At 40.2% G+C, this 17592-nt stretch overlaps 1 protein-coding gene and 1 pseudogene across 4 annotated transcripts in view; one reads left to right on the top strand and one right to left on the bottom strand.

Annotated features, from left to right (window-relative positions):
• SBF2 (SET binding factor 2) overlaps nucleotides 1-17592 on the top strand; it is a 436024-nt gene that overhangs the window by 85292 nt on the left and 333140 nt on the right. The gene's annotated exons all lie outside the window — the stretch shown is intronic.
• On the bottom strand, nucleotides 430-1746 carry LOC129405533 (uncharacterized; annotated as a pseudogene).

The raw sequence follows: 17592 nt of genomic DNA, 5'->3' as shown, positions 1-17592 counted from the left end.
TGAACTCTCGGGAAACCTCAGTGAGCTTGGTCACTGTGTGGATATGGTTGGTGGTGCTGAATCCTTTTCAGAACCCGGCTTGCTTGCATGGTTGTCCTTTATCTAGTGTTCTGCCTATTCTGTTCAGGATGACTCAAGTGAACAACTTGTAGATGACGGATAACAGGCAAATTGGGTGATAATTGACATGTCGTGGATTCTCCCTTTTTGTAAACAACAACAACAACAACAACAACAACAACAACAACAACAACAACAACAAATGGTCCTGCTGGTTTTCCATTGGGACAGAACCTTGCATATGGACAGGTAATGTGTGAAGTGCTGAGCCAGTATATTGACGAATACTGGTGGTAGATTATTCAGGTGTTTGGGTCTGACCTTGTCTGGACCGGGTACTGTATTTGTCTTTACCAATGAAATGGCATGTCAGATTTCAGAAGGGAGAACATTGGGAATGACATATCCATCCTGCGGAATTTGGTATGTGTGCAGGTGGACGTGGCTGTTGAAGAGATTCGAGTAGAAGTCATAAATTATCCACTCCATTGCCCTTCTGGAAGATGTGATAGACCTGTCAGGATATTGGAGGGCAGTCATCTTGGTCTTGTAGTTGGCGAAGGCCAGGCAAGCATTGCGAATAACTTTTCCTGGCTTCTGCCGCATCAGCCAACACTGCTGCTCTTCTCTCTTTGAGGTCTTCCCTTATCGCTTTTCTTCACAGCTTTGCGAGCTCGGAAGTTAGCTTGTGGTTGCCTGAGGCTCGCGCCAAACCACGTTGATGAATGAGCTAGAGAGTTTCCAAAGACAGACGTCTCTTTGTGACTTTCTCACTCTCAGCATTCTTCGCCCAGTCTTGGAGGTGCTGAACCAGTGGATCATATTCCTTGTTGATGTTGTCAAGGATGGCATCTTCCCACGTTGCCGAAATAGTGCCAGAGAGCTCCCAGTTGGTGGTCATTCTGGGAGTTCTCTTCTTAAATTTAAACTTTGCAGTCCTTTCTCCCTGCTCTGTGAAGTAGAATTTTGCATGAAGGAGATGGTGGTCTGATATCTTTTGGAATTTTGGGACACAGCAGCATTGGTCAGGCAAAATCGTTGATTGAATATGATATGGTCAATTTCATTGTGGAACTGTCTACCGGGAGACTACCATGTCCAATGTTTAGATTTGGCCTTCTGGAACTGTGAGTTTCCATGGATGGTCTTGGTTGACATGATGAACTCAGACAGTCTCTCACCCTTTCATTCCATTCTAGGCCATGAGTCCCGATGTGGGGTTCTTCGGGCAACTATCTCGGTCCTATCTTGGCATTGAAATCACCAACAATGATCTTGTAGAAGGTGTGATCTTCTTTATAGAACTTCTCCAGCTGCATGTAGAATTTCTCAATGTCTTCTTCATCGTAGTTGGATGTTGGTGCGTAGATGATGAAGATAGAAACTGCTGGCAGTGAGCCACATCTATTTAATCGTAATAATCCGATTTGGGTTATTAGGCATTTGAATGAATCAATGCTCATGGCCAAGTTTGTGTTGCAAGGACACTGAAGCCAATAACGCCTCTGTTGTCACATGTTCCGAGGAACAGTTCTTCTCCAGTGTCGAAAAAGGCGTGATGTGATCTATGTCTTCTCATCTTGGTCAGACCAATGATGTCATACTTGATCTTCTCCGCTTGCACCTCAGGTCCTCGATGGATGCTTCTGATGCCAGCGTATGTGCATTGAAAGTACAGACAATCATTTTAGTCCTTCTTTGTTTTGGCAGTCTCGTTTGTCCCTGAGATTTTATCTGCCTCTCCTTGCTCATCCTTCTTAATGCTGCTTTATTGGGGGCTCTTTTGCTCTCTAGGCTCAATGGGACCCAGAAACAGAGATCCTCTGCCTACTTTCCCTAATCACCAGAGCCCTAGGGATCATATCCAGAGGACCCCACCCTACTGGGGCCAGATAAATACCTCATCAGACGACCTCCACTACCTCCACTACCCAGCCACTGCCACACTCCAGGCCACTTTCCGGACACATCATAAGACACTTCATACCCATTTTCCATACTTACCGCACTATATTTGATGAGATTCAAATATGGTGTGAACCATGGGGACACCTGTAAGGGCGATTAGAGGCCACCCTCAAAGCCTCCATCCCTCTTGGAGAGCCCGCAAGCTACTGAGAGTATCCCGCCCGCACAGCAGAGCCTGGCAAGCTACCTGTGGTGTATTCAATATGCCAAAAACAGTAACAAAAATGGGCCTCGTTCCCCTGACACTGAAGTTGTTTATCAAAGGAAAAATCAGCATTGAAATATTGAAATTATTTTCTATTATCACCTCTCCTTGTAGTTAGCATATGTACATATACATATATATACACACACACATATGGATTCTAGATAAAAGATAATTATGTTTAACCTGCAAATGAAACTTTTTGGGCTGGAGAGATAATATAGTGGCTAAGGCGTTGCCTTGCTTGCAGCTGACTAGGGTTTGAACCCTGAATGTCCCAGGTAGTGATCTCTGAGCACAGAGCCAAGAGTAAATCCTGAGGATAGCTGGTGTGGCCCCAACACAAAAAAACAGCAACAAAAAGTTAAACTTTTTGTCTGTGGGGAAGGATTTTAAGCAATCATTCATAGTCATATCAGAATTTTTTTAAAGAGAATGTTGAATTTTCTTTATGTCAAGAATTTGCTTTTTATTTTGTTGAAAAGTGTTAAACTTTAACTTGGATTTTAAAAATAAAAATATGAAAATAAGCAAAACCAAACATAATGACTACGTTTCCAATTCTGGGATATTTTAATCTTTTCTTGTGCTTTTTAGGCATAAATGGAAACCACAGTCATATAAATAAAATTTCAGTTAATTTTAGTGACCGTATTTCAAAGAAAGTTAAAGAATTGTTTTGTGGAGACGTTTTATGGCTGACTATTTTTGATTTGGAAATGAATGTTTTTATTGGCTGTGTTTTGGACACCAGTAAGGTGATGCTATTTTGGCATGAGTTCTTTTTTTTTCTGTTTTTTTAAAAATTTTTTAATTGAATCACATTGAGAGAGTTACAAAGCTTTCATGATTGAGTTTCAGTCATAAAATGATTGAATACCCATCACTTGACTGGTGTACACTTTCCACCAATGTCTCCAGTGTTCTCTCCCCGGCCCATCCCATCCCTCGATGGCAGACAATTTCCTCAATACTTTCTCTCTACTTGGAACCATTATGGTTTGCAATATGGGTACTGAGAGGCTATCATGTTTGGTCCTTAATCTACTTTCAGCACACATCTCCCATCCCGAATGATCCCTCCAACTGACATTAACTTAGTGATCCCTTTTCTATTCCAGCTGCCTTCTCCCCCAGTTTATGAAGCAGGCTTTCAACGATGGAGCAGCTTATTCCTGGCCCTTGTGTTTACTGTCCTTGGGTGTCAGTCTCATATTATATTATTTTATATTCCACAAATGAGTAAATGAGTGGTCATTCTATGTCTGTCCCTTTCTTTCTGATGGCATGAATTCTTTTTATTTTTTAAAAAATTAATTTTTTTTTGCTTGTTGGGTCACACCCAGTGATGCTCTGGGGTTACTCCTGGCTCTGCACTCAGGAATTAGTCCTGGCGGTTCTTGGGGGACCGTATGAGATGCCGGGGATTGAGCTAGGGTTTGCTGCGTGCAAGGCAAACTCTCTCCCTGCTGTACTATATCACTCTGGCCCCATGAATTCTTTTTAAAATGCTTTCCCCCCCTTTTTTTCTTTCCCAGAATATATGCCATAATTCTTACTGAGGCATGTGTATATCTGATTCTTGTTTTGAAGATCAAAGTTCTTAAATTTTTCTGTTTGTTCCAATAAGGAAGGAATAAATGTTCTGTGACAGTTTTTAAGTGTGTAGTTCTTAGAAATTATTTCAGTTATATAAATTAGTGATTTGACCACCTTCATGATGAGTCCAGTTTTTTGTAATTTTTAAGTATAGACTGGATAGAAGAGGTGTTTCTTTGGGGGAGAGGTGGGCCATACCTTTGGTGTTCAGTGCTTACTCCTGCCTCTGTGCTCAGGGATTACTCCTGCTGGTGTTTGGGGGGCCATATAGGGTGCCAGGGATTGAACCCAGGTCAGCTGTGTGCATGGCAAATGCCCCACCCACGGTACCATCGCTCTGATCAGGTACCAGAGTTTTAAAAGATTTTTGTGTTCTGGGACAGAAGAGATGACCACTCTGTGGTCAGAGTGCTTGTCTTGCATGTGGCTGACCTGGCCTTGATCCCTGGCTCCTCACTTGGTTTCATGTGCCCCACTGGGAGTGATACCTAAATACAGAGACAGGAGTAAGCTCTGAGAACTGTTGGAAGTGTCCTGAAAACAATTAAACAAAAGTTATATTCATTATTCTGCAGCTTTCACAAAGCAGTAGGCAGTAGGGGATGGTATTTATGGGCAGAGAGAGGTAAGTGTAAGTAACATGTATTCTTTAAGCTGTTCAGAATGTGCTGAACACCACAAATGGGAGAGCAATGGTCTTTTTAACCCAGATATTAATACTGTTTGGTTAAGGAACTGGATGTGGGAAAGATGAAAGAATTTTCTCTCATCTTTATAGAGGAATATGCCTAAAAGGAGATTACAAAAGTTAGTGAAGGATCAGAGAGATAGTACGGAGAGTAGGGCATTTGCCTTGCACATGGCTGACCTGGTTTTGATCCCTGGTACCCCATATGCTTCCCTGAGTACCACCAGAAGTGATCTATCAGAACCAGGAGTAAGCCCAGAGCACTACTGGGTGTGACCCCAAAACAACAAAAAGTTTGTGAATATGCTTGATAACAGAATTATAATTCACAAAGATTTTTAAGAATTGCCATTATAAACCCTTGTCTAAGGTGAAATATGATAAAAACGTAAGTTCTTTCATGTATGAAGACTGAACTAATGATGCCACAGTTATTCACTAACATATAGCACAGTTGTTAAAAACTCGAGGTGGAGGATTAACAAATAACAAGCACATGAAAGATGTTAACTTGATTAAATAATTATTATGAAAATACAAGTGCAAACAACAGTAAGATACACCTGTTAAAGTAGCTGCTGTTAAAGAACTGTGGGAAAAAGTTGCTCAGTGGAAGTTACACAGTATCCTCTAACAAGTGTGTAACCAAATGCAATATGTACATGGAATGGAATATTATTTAGTCTTAGAAAGGAAGGAATTTATTTCACACACACTACAACATTAATAAACAGGAGGATATTAAGTGAAAATGCCAGTCACAAAAAGACATACAGTTCAGTTCTGCAAGATGAAGAGTTTCTGGAGACTAGTTGCAGAACACTGTGAATACATTTAAAATGAATGAACTAGGGTCCAGAAAATGGGCCTGTGGCTGTACAAATTTGAGGTTGCAAGTTCCTTTCCCAGTGCCACCCACTTTTGCTGAACCTGATACTGATGACTCTGTTGCTTGTGCTTGGAAGCTCTGCTATATCTCATGTTGCAAGAGAGTTCCAGCTAGACCATAGGTGTGTGCCAACATTGCAGTTAAAACAAATGTGAATGGAATACTATGAAACAGTAAAAAAATTTGAAATTATGCACTTTGCAGTGTGGGGAGAACTGAAGGGTATCATGTTAAGTCAAGTGGAGAAGAATAAATACTAGATAATTTCATTCATCTGTGGAATACAGAGAGACAGAACAAGGGAATAAGTAGTATTGAACAATGGCAAACCTTTGGCCTTGGATTACAAAATTTATAAACAGGTAGTGGGTGTGTGTGTGGGTGCGGGTATGAAGATCCGACCAGCAGTCACCTAAGGATAGACAGTGGTGGAGTGTCATGGGCACTTTAGTGCTGTGCAGTAAATTTTTACATTAATACTGTTTATGTTCAACAGGTTTTTTTCTGGGGTGGGGGCAGTGGGGTGGGTGTAGTGGTCACACTCAGCAAGACTTAGAATTTACTCCTGGCTTTGTGCTTTGGAATCACACCTGACAGGGGTTTAGGGGACCATATGGGATACCAAAGATCAAACTCAGGTCGACTGCATTTAAATTTAAGGCAAGTGCCTAACCTGCTGTACTGTCATTACAGCCTGAACTTTCAACATTTTTGTAAGCATTATAATAATATTTTTTTAACTGAAGAAAAGGATGTGGTATTAGCAAACAAGCAGATATGAGTAAACTCCAAGTACTGGTATGATAGTGCAGTGGGTAGGGCACTTGCCATGCACTTGCCATTTACATGACAATCTGGGTTCAATTCCTGCACCACATATAGTCCCCTGAGTGAGAACCAGAAATAAGCCCTGAGCACCAAATAAAAGGTAAACTAAAATGGCTTAGATAGTAAATTTGTATTGATATAAAAGCATACATATTTGTATATATGCACATATATTTGTGAGTATATACAGCACTGTCGTCCCATTGTTCATTGATTAGCTCGAGCAGGCACCAGTAACGTCTCCATTGTGAGACTTGTTACTGTTTTGGGCATATTGAATAGGCCATGGGTAGCTTGCCAGGCTCTGCTGTGTGGGCGGGATACTCTTGGTAGCTTGCTGGGCTCTCTGAGAGGAATGGAGGAATTGAACCCTGGGTCAGCTGCATGCAAGGCAAATGCTCTACCCGTTGTGCTGTCGCTCCAGCCTATGTGTATATATCATCATCATCATCATCATCATCATCATCATCATCATCATCATCATCATCATCATCATCATATTCCCGTTGATCGTTGATTTTCTCAAACGGTCTCAGTAACGTTTCCATTTGCCCTAGCCCCGAGATTTTAGAAACCTCTCTTTACTCGTCCTTCCCAATGGTGCCGCATTTGAGGCTCTTTCAGGGTCAGGGGAATGAGTCGCTTGCCCCCGAGCCTGGTCCTCTTCACTCCCTCGGAGGAGGGTCGGTTAAGTTTTCCTCCCCTCCGAGCAGAGGCCCAGCAGCCGAAGAGCTCCGGAACCTAGCCACAGCCATGCTCAAGGCCCCTCTCCACATGTTCGGACGAACCTCACGCATGAAGGAACCGCTAGAGGAACCCAAGTGTGCTAAACTGGGTTCAGATCTCCAAGCCCGCTCGGATCATGTGCTCCAAGCCCACTCGGATCATGTGTACATATATGCATGTACAAATATATATCTACATCTAAACACTTTTTAAAAAATGTTCTAAAACCTTTATTTTATTTAAAATATTTATTTTAGAATCTTTATACCAGAGAGATAGTATAGGGTTAAGGTTCTTTATTCTATGTACCTGAGTTCAAATCCTTGGCACCATATATGGTTCTCCAAGGACACCTTAGCACAGAGTCAAAATAGCCAGCCCTTGAGCACTACCAGATCTGACCAGCCTGCCCACCCTCACCTCCAAAAACTAAAAAGAAAATCAGAGAGGCAGTACAGGAAGTAATGTGCTTGCCTTGCATGTGGCTGGCCTCAGATCTCCAGCAACTCATATGGTTCGCCTGGCACGCCAGGTGTGATTCCTGAGTACAGAGCCAGAAATAAGTCCAAAGCACTTAGATGTGTCCCAAACCTTGCCTCCCTCCCTATACACCCTTTTGTTTGTTGTTTTGTTTTTGGGTCACACTGGTCTATGCTCATGGCTTACTCCTGGTAGGCTTGGAGGACTATATGGAATGCTGAGACTTGAACGAAGGTTGATTGCATGCAAGGCAAATATCCTACCCACTGTACTATTGCTCTGCCTTCCCCCCATTTTAAAGAAAAGCTATGAGATAGACCTTTGTGCAATAACATAAAGGTACCTTTAAGAGTTAGTAAACGGGGACCAGAGTGATAGCACAGTGGGTAGGGCCTTTGCCTTGCATGTGGCTGACCCTGGTTCAATCCCTGAGTTCCCATGTGGTCCATCTGTACACTGCCAGGAGTAATTCCTAAGTGCAGAGCCAGGAGTAACCCCTGAGCATTGTCGGGTGTAACCCCGAAAAAACATAAAAAAAAAAAAAGAGTTAGTAAACACTGAATAGCCAAACAGTTTGAAAAAGAAAGTTAGTGCAAATCAAAACAACAGTGAAATATCATTTCATGCCACAGAGACTGGCAGACATCAAAAAGAGCAAGAATACCAGTGCTGGTGTGGGTGCCAGGAGAAAAGGACTCTTATTCATTGCTGGTGGGAATGCCAGCTGGTCCATACTTTTTGGAAAATAATGAACATTCAGCAAAAAAGTAGAAATTGAACTCCATATTACCCAGCAATACCATGCCTGGGCATATACTGGAGGGCTCCAAAAACACAATGCAGAAAAGCCATCTGCACTCTTATGTTCATTGTAGCACTATTCACAACTGCCAGGATCTGGAAACAACTCAAGTGCCTCAGAGCAGATGACATCATAAAGAAACGATAGTACCTCTATACAATGGGATACTACACAGACACTAGGAAGAATGAAGTCATGAAATGTGCTTATACATGGATGGATGTAGAGTTTCATGTTGAGTGAAATGAGTCAGAGGGAGAGGGACATACATAGAATGATCACACGCCTTTGTGGGATACAAAATGAAACATAGTATGAGAATAATAAAGAGAATAGAAATGAGGGCCAGGAAGACCAGTCCATGGTGGGATGCTTACCACAAGTTGAGGGGGGAGTGAAGTTAGGACAGAGAAGGGACTACTATGACAATGAGAGTTGGAAATGATCACTCTGGACAAGAATTGAGTGCTAAAAGGAGGTAAAGTGGTAACAGCATTGCAAACCACAGTGCCTAAGAAGAGAGAGAAGGGCAGATTGCCTACCTGAAAGCAATCCTTGAGAAAATGAAGATGGGTGGCATCACCTTCCCCAACTTCAAGCTGTACTACAAAGTGGTAGTAATTAAAACAGCATGGTATTGGAGCTAAATTAGACTTCAGACCAATGGAATAGAGTTGAATATTTTTTTTCCTTTTTGGGTCACACCCAGTGATGCACAGGGGTTACTCCTGGCTCTTCACTCAGGAATTACCCCCTGGTGGTACTCAAGGGACCATATGGGATGCTGGGAATTGAACCCGGGTCGGCTGCATGCAAGGCAAACACCTTACCTGCTGTGCTATTTCTCCAGCCCCTAGAGTTGAATATCTTGACACAGACTCTCAAGTATATGAACATTTAATCTTTAATAAGGGAATAAGACGTATGAAGTGGAGCAAGGAAAGCTTCTTCAAGAAGTAGTACTGGGAAAACTGGGAAGCTGCCTGTGAAAAAATGAACTCACATCTTTTTCTAATGCCTTGCACAAAAGTCAGATAAAAATGGATTAAAGACATCAGTATCAGATCTGAATCCATAAGGTACATGGAAGACAATGTAGACAAAACCCTCCATGACATTGAAGCTGAAGGCATCTTCAAATATGAAACATCACTCCAAACAAGTGGAAGCAAAGATAAACAAATGGAACTACATGAAACTAGAAAGCTTATGTTCTTCAAAAAAAAAAAAAAAACTGTGTCTAAGATACAAAGACAACCCATGGAATGGAAAAAATTATTTACCTTTATAGGACACTGGCAAAACTTTACAAGAAAAAACATCCAGCCCCATCAAAAAAAATTGGGAGAGGAATTGAACAGAAACTTCCACAAAGAAGAAATTCAAATGACAAAACACTTATTAAAATGCTCTACACCTCTAATCATCAGGGAGGTGCAAATCAAAACAAAAATAAGATCATCTCACACCCTAGAGGCTGGGACACATACAAAACAAAAACAACCAGTGCTGGTGCAGATGTGGGAAGAAAGGGCCTCTCCTTCATTGTTGGTGGGAATGCTGTCCAGCCGTTTTGGAAAACAATATGGACATTCCTCAAAAAACTAGAAATTGAGCTCCCATTTGACCTAGCAATACCTCTTCTGGTAATATACCCTGGGGACCCAAAAGCACATAGCAAAAATGTCATCTGCACTTTGATTGTCCCTGCAGATTAGGATTATTATTTGATATTGTTATTTTTCATTCACAATAACCAGAATCTGTAAATAACCCAAGTGCCCAAGAACAGATGATTGGATAAAAAAACTATGATACATCTACACAATGGAATACTATGCAACTGTTAGAAAGAATGAAGTCTTGAAATTTGCTTATAATGGATTGACATGGAGAGTATCATGTTGAGTGAAATTTGTCAGAAGGAGAGGGACAGGTATAGAATGACTGCATTCATTTGTGGGATATTATACATACACATATATATGTGTATATATGTACACATATATATGTATATTTATATATACATATATATGGAGAGAGAGAGAAAGAGAAAGAGAGAGAAAGGAAAAAAAAGACTATATCCAAGAATCCAAGGTGAGGGTATACAGGGACCAGGAGGACAGGTCAGTTGTTGGGAGCTTGCCACAAGATTGTGTGTGGGGTGATGGGCACAGGTTAAGTGATATACCTGATAACCCTTTGTTATCTGTACTGCAAACCATAATGCCCAAATTGGGGGAAGTGGGAGTGGGAAAGGGAGAGGAAGGAGAGAGGGAGGGAGGTGCCTGCCATAGCAGGGAGGGAAACTGGGACCATTAGTGGTGGGAAAAGTACACTGGCAAAGGGTGTGCAAATATTATGACTGAAATCCAGTCATGAACAACTTTGTAATGTGTGTATCACTGATTCAACTTAAAAAATGGAAAAAATAATGCTGGAACTACTGCCTACTTGGAAAAGCTAGTCTTGACCCATATACAACATTTGAAATGGATTATATATAATATTTTGAAGTGGATAATATAAATATGAAAGCTATACAGATTATAATAGAAAAATTGAATATTGTGACCATTTGAAGTGGATAATATAAAATATAAATATATGTGAAAGCTATAAGGATTATAATCGATAGAATACTTGTGACCTTTAGTTAAGAAAAATTTTAAAGAGATATCAGAAATATGACTTAGTGAAGTTTCTCAGGAGTTCTTGTGATATTTCAAAAAGTAGTATATCATGAAAAAAAGTGGTTAGATAGTGAGAAGTTTCTTTTTGTTTCATAGATATTGCTTGGATCTAGATGAATTTCTGGATACTAATTAGACCCTGCTTTCTCTTTTTCTCTCTCTCTTGCCATTTTCCGTTAGTGAGAAGGAAGACATCAGAAATTTGAAATAATGAGACTGTGGGAGCAACTTACAGAGGAACTTAGAGCAAAGTTTCTTTCTTCTTTCCCCTCCCCACTCCTCTCCTCCCTTCTCCTTCATTCCTTTCCTTTCTTTTTTTTTTTTTTTACAGGTTTTTACTTCTTTGGTGGAGGGGAAGCTTGGGCCACACCCAATGGTGCTCAGGGCTTATTCTTTTTTTTTTTTTTTCTTTTTGGGTCACACCCAGCATTGCTCTGGGGTTACTCCTGGCTTTGCATTCAGAAATTACTCCTGGTCATGCTTCGGGGACCATAAGGGATGCTTGGGGGACCATAAGGGATGCTGGGGATTGAACCCAGGTCGGCTGCATACAAGGCGAACGTCCTACCAGCTGTGCTATCACTCGGCCCCAAGGTCTTATTCTTAGCTCCCTGCTCAGGGATTACTCCATTGGTGCTTGGGGGACCACCTGTAGTGCCAGGGATTGAACTGAGATATGACACATGCAAGGCAAGTGTATACACATATACACACACAAATATATATATACATATATATATTTTATATATATATATTATATATATATATATATATATATATAGCCTATTGGAGAAAGTTTTATTTTCTTCTTTTCTTTTTTTTTTCTTTTCTTGTTTTGGTTTTTGGGTCACACCTGGCGATGCACAGGGGTTACTCCTGGCTCTTCACTCAGGAATTACCCCTGGCGGTGCTCAGGGGACCATATGGGATGCTGGGATTAGAACCCGGGTCGGCCGCGTGCAAGGCAAACGCCCTACCTGCTGTGCTATCGCTCCAGCCCCTCTTTTCTTTTCTTTTCTTTTCTTTTCTTTTCTTTTCTTTTCTTTTCTTTTCTTTTCTTTTCTTTTCTTTTCTTTTCTTTTCTTTTTTCTTTTCTCTTCTTTTCTTTCCCTCCCTCCCTCCCTCCCTCCCTCCCTCCCTCCCTCCCTCCCTCCCTCCCTCCCTCCCTCCCTCCCTCCTTCCTTCTTTCCTTCCTTCCTTCCTTCCTTCCCCCCTCCCTCCCTCTTTCCCTCCCTCCCTCCCTCCCTCTCTCCTGAGCCACACTTGATGGTGTTTGGGGCTAACTCCTGGCTCTGTGCTCAGGGATCACTCCTGGCATACCTGGAGGGCCATATGGGGTGTTGGAGATTGAACCTGGATTGGCCATGTGTAAAGGAAGTGCCCTATCCTCTCTACCTAATAGCTCCAGAACAGTGTTTTCTAAGATGTTCTGCATAGGCAGGTTGGTTTTTTATTTTGGGCATATTTGAATATATGGGGTGATTTTAATAATAAAATTTCATTATGAACTTTTAAGATTGTTATAGGTGGTAATAATTTTATATATAAAGCATTATTGTTTGGAAAGCTGTAATATTAAGAAAAGGGATTTTATCTGGAATTTTTTCTGTATCAGTTTTACTTATATAGAGAGATGAAGTGGTAAGAGGCAATAGCTGTTCAGAAAGAATCAACTTTTTGGGTCTTGTAATCTATTTTCAAATTATACAAGGAATATTGCTTTGACATTGTCTCTCCAGCTACTCAGTGATACAATTATCCTATGAAATAGTGTTTAAGGTTTTATTGTGCTCTAAGGATATATGTGAAACTCCCCCAGTTATGCCATTACACTCTTTTATCTTTTCCTTATGATTTACAAACACGTCAGATTTAAAAAGTAAAGTATTTGGTGGCCTCTAGTGGTACTTCTGTGTCTATAAAGAGCCACTAATATCACCAATATACAACATTTTAGAAGAGAAAATTACTAAGGTGACAACACAAATAGGTATAGTTATTGAAAAGCTATTTTTAATTTTTAAGTTAAATATTAACTTAGAGATATTATCAGCAACATGGCTATAGACTCTTCTAGCAAATTTATAATTTCGAAGCTTTTCTTTCAAGAAACACCTTGAAATTATAAAGATGTGTAAACACATATCTATTTTTTTTTATTTGTTAGGGCCACACTTGGTGCTTGGGTTTGCTCTTGACTCTGTGCTTATGGGTAACTCTTGACAGTGCTCAGGGAATCATGGATTCCAGGGGTTGAACCCAGGTCAGTCACATGCAAGGCAAGCACCCTACCAACCATATCCTCGCCTTGGCCAGTAAACATATATCGTAATTTTAAGTGTTTCTCTGTGTCTTCTACTTCCTTTCATCAATATTTACTATTATGTTGTACTGAAATGAGTCTGTGAAAGGGGAATGATAGGAATAATTTCTGGTATTTCTTTAAATTAATAAAGGTTAAAATAAACATTAATATTTTATAAGATACTCTTTAAGATAATTTTTAGTAAAGTTTGGATAGGGCATTTGCCTTGCATGCAGCAGACCGGGTTCGATTCCTCCATCCCTGTCAGAGAGCCTGGCAAGCTACTGGGAGATTCCCGCCCACACGGCAGAGCCTGGCAAGCTACCTTGGCATATTTGATATACCAAAAACAGTAATGAGAAGTCTCACAATGGAGACATTCCTGGTGCTCACTCAAGCAAATAGATGAACAATGGGACGACAGTGCTACAGTGCTACTTGCTTCTTTATGTATCTAGTTTTGGCTAATTTAAATAAACCAAAAAACATCTATAAACATCTGCTTGCAAAGTGTCTTGTAGCTTTGGTTCATATGAAGTACTACCAGATTCTTCCTTTTATTCTTCTCTTGGATTTATGTTCTTTTTTTGGTGGCGAAAGTGGGCTTTTTTGGGTCACACCTGGTAATGCTCAGGGATTACTCCTGGCTCTGTACTCAGGAATTACTCCTGGCCGTGTTCGGGAGACCATATGGGATGCCAGGGATTGAACCCAGGTCAGCCGCATGCAAGGCAAATGCCCTACCTGCTGTACTATCACTCTAACCTCTGGATAACTTTTGGATACTTTCCTAGTTTAAAATAGAGGACTAAAAAATTAATAAATAAAATAGAGGACTAGGGAACTATAAAGTTGGATTTTTCTATGACATATAAAGGTAGAATGTTGAATCCTACCATCGCAATTAGTTATATTTTACTAAAAATGAGATTTCAGAGACTTAGATAATCTAGATATAATTACTAAATTGTGTCTTGGATTCTATTTAAAGCTGGATGTTTCAGTGTATGTTCAGAATCTTACATGGCCTTCTGCATTTGAAAAGATATTTTCCAATTCTGGCAAACCTTTTGATATTATTTTTGGCTAACTTTGCAAGGGATCATATTAGAGCTGGAGACTTGTGCCATTTATTGCTAGTTCATCTAGGAGCTTTTGCTACTGCGTTGGCAGTCATTTTTAGGGGTGTTAACTGCAGTATTGCAAGCATATGAAAAGCTTACAAGGCACTGAAATATGTGAAGTTTAACCTAAACCATAAAAGACAGGGTTAATATCTGAGGCAAGTTTCAAATACCAATAATAAAGTATTTTGTAATCTCAGATCATCTTAGTCCATTGGTTCACTTAACTCCTTACAAATGTGAAAATAGAGATTACTGAGCTACTAAAGCATTCATATTGCCAAGAAGCTAGAAAGGACTTTTGTTTCAGAATTGAAACAAATAAAATAGGAGGACTCAAGGTATTTGTCAGAATTATCTGTTGTTTTTTTCCCCCATGTCTCAAGTGGCACTCAGTAAGGTAGTACTTTTTACACCCTGGCATAAAGGAAACTGGGGAGCAGCAAACTCATATTAGGGACTATCCGAGCAGTTCCAAATTTTGAGATCACTATCTGATTTGGAATAGATTGAAATTTATGAATGTGGAGAACAATTGAACAGTTAGCTGAGTGTGCAGTGTGCCAGGTGATGCCCTGTGCCACTTGACTGGGCCATCTGTACTGAGATAGATACCCAGACTTGAGTCTTATTGTGATTTACATGGTATGTTGTGTAATGAAGATTGTTCATATTGCAGAAAGTGATAAGCATTGTAGAACTCTGTGATTACTATACGCTGCTTTTAAGTACGAAAAACAGCTTTTAAGGTGAGAACCATGTATTAACAGGTATTTCTATTTCTATGTGGTTTCTTTTTCTATATGGGTCTCCCATTTTTTAGTAAGGTTTTTTAGTGTCCACAATTTCTATGGTTTTTATTATAACTGAAATGCATTAAAGGAAGTACTGTTTTTCCTTGAGCATCATACACATTATGATTATGATCATTTAAGTGAGACCACTCTGTCTCCAAATGTAATTAGGGGTCAAAAAGTCACTAGATCAGGCTTTCCTCCTTTCCTGTATATTTGCTTCTAGTTGTAAAATCTTGCAAGCTTTCTGCTTCACTTGAATGGGGAATGTGCTTGATATATTTTTAGCTTACTTTAAAGATTTGTTTATTCAGTTTGTGTTTAGTATGTATTTGGCAGGAAAAGTTAATATATAGACAAGAATAATAGGTAAAAATTAATAGGGAAAGCTTTTATAGGAAGATTTAAAATATGACATTGGCTTTGCTCTGCAATGGATTTATCTGGTTCTTTGGACTGTCTTGCACAATTTTTTCTCACTTTACCCTTATACATTCCAAAGTGTTCTCATGGAAACTAGGAAGCAATTTGCTTTCTTTAGAGGAAATAAAACTTGTTTAAAGATTCATCTGGAAAAGCTGTTTTTCAAAAACTGTAGATGAAAGGGATAGTCTGAGGAAAGCTCTCAGACTGGAGGAAGCCCCACACACAAACAGGACTGACCCCTGGTTATTCTTGGATCTGTGTAAATCATTAAGACTATGGAAATCATTGTCTTAGATTCTTCTCGTCTCTAAGTTCTGTCATCACTATTTAAATATACAGTGCGTATCTGCATCTTTCAAATACTATAAATTCTTAATAATCCTGTTACTTTTATTTTAAAAATTTCATTTTTTATTTTTATTATTTTCTTACTTCTACTTTTTTTTTCTTTTTGAGTACACCCAGTGATGCACAGGGGTTACTTCTGGCTTTACACTCAGGAATTACCCCTGGTGGTGCTCGGAGGACCATATGGGATGCTGTGAATCGAACCTGGGTTGGCTGTGTGCATAGCAAACGCCGCTGTACTATCCCTCCAGCCCCTTATTTTCTTTTTAAAATACTTCTGAGCCACACTTGGCAGTGCTCAGGGCTTAGGCTTGGCTCTGTGCTCAGGGATCACTCCTGGAGGGGCAAGTGCCTTACCCACTATTCTATTGCTCAGGCCATGCTTTGGGTTTTAACTTGCATTTTAAAAAAGCCACCATGATTTACAAAGTTTTTAATAACAGATCTTGGTAATTAAGTGTTCCAACTCTAAACCCACCATCAGTCAATGTCCCTCCACCAGTGACCCAAGGTTCCCTCCATCTCCCCATCTGCCTCCTTAGCAAATCCTCTCTCTCTCTCTCTCTCTCTTTCTCTCTCTCTGTCTCTCTCTCTGTCTCTCTCTCATGGGATACCTGGAGGTGCTCCTGACTCTGTTCAGGGATCACTTCTGATGGTCTTTGGGGGTCATATGCATGCTGGGAATTTAAATGAAGTTGGTTGCATGCAAGGCACAGCCTTAACTCCTGCATTCTCAACCTTGGAATTTTTTTTTATTACTGGGGAATAAACTCTGTGCAGTAATAACATTTGAATAGCACTTTACTGTTTTCAAAGCCCTTCAGGAGTGTGGGTTTTTTGGGAGAAAAGGAATATTGGTAAATAGTGTCATTGGGCTTACGGAATCTGGTGGGCTATCTGTCTAGTAAGTTGAAGAGGAGGGATACAGAGGGAACAGGATCAGATGAGTTTTAACACCCCTGAAAAGCCAAGGAATTATTTTCTGCTCAGCTTTACAACAAAAATGGTTTACTTAGATGTTATTGGGGACATTGTTAGAGATAAGTATGATCAATAATTAAATATAGATATTTTTAGACATCTTGAATCTCTGAAGATTAGAGATCATCTATATTATAAAGATTTAGTGATATATGTGTTTTTTAAATTAATTTTATTGAATCACCATGTAGAAGGTTACAAAGTTCTCAGGGTTATGTCTCAGTTATACAATACTCAAACACCCTTCCCTTCACCAGTGCCCATATTCCACCACATATACCTCCCGCCCCCTCCCGCCCCCAACCCCCGCCCACGTAAGTGATAAATTTCACTTCATTTTCTCTTTACCTTGATTACATTCAATGTTTCAACATAAAACTCACTATTGTTGGAGTTTCCCCCTCCCCCCCAAAAAAAGACAGTCCTACTGCCAAGGAAGCATTTGATAATTAGTTTTCCATTGCTGAGAATGGAGAGATGTTAAGTCCCCCTGTTCCAAGTACATAGCTTTTTTCCCCCCCCTTCCTTCCCGAGCCACCAAGTTCGTGCCTGCTTAATAGACATCATAATATGGCTGATGCCACGCCACATTTCTTTCCGAGAAAGAAGGGTATGTCTTTTCCTCGGCCAGCATGGGGTTATGGCTTAGTTTACAGTCTAGAGATATGCCTGCTAG

Source organism: Sorex araneus, chromosome 6, assembly GCF_027595985.1.
Source record: "Sorex araneus isolate mSorAra2 chromosome 6, mSorAra2.pri, whole genome shotgun sequence".
In the NCBI taxonomy this organism is placed as follows: Eukaryota; Metazoa; Chordata; class Mammalia; order Eulipotyphla; family Soricidae; genus Sorex; species Sorex araneus.
Note: the sequence above shows the minus strand (reverse complement) of the source record. Positions and strands in the feature narration are given on the sequence as shown.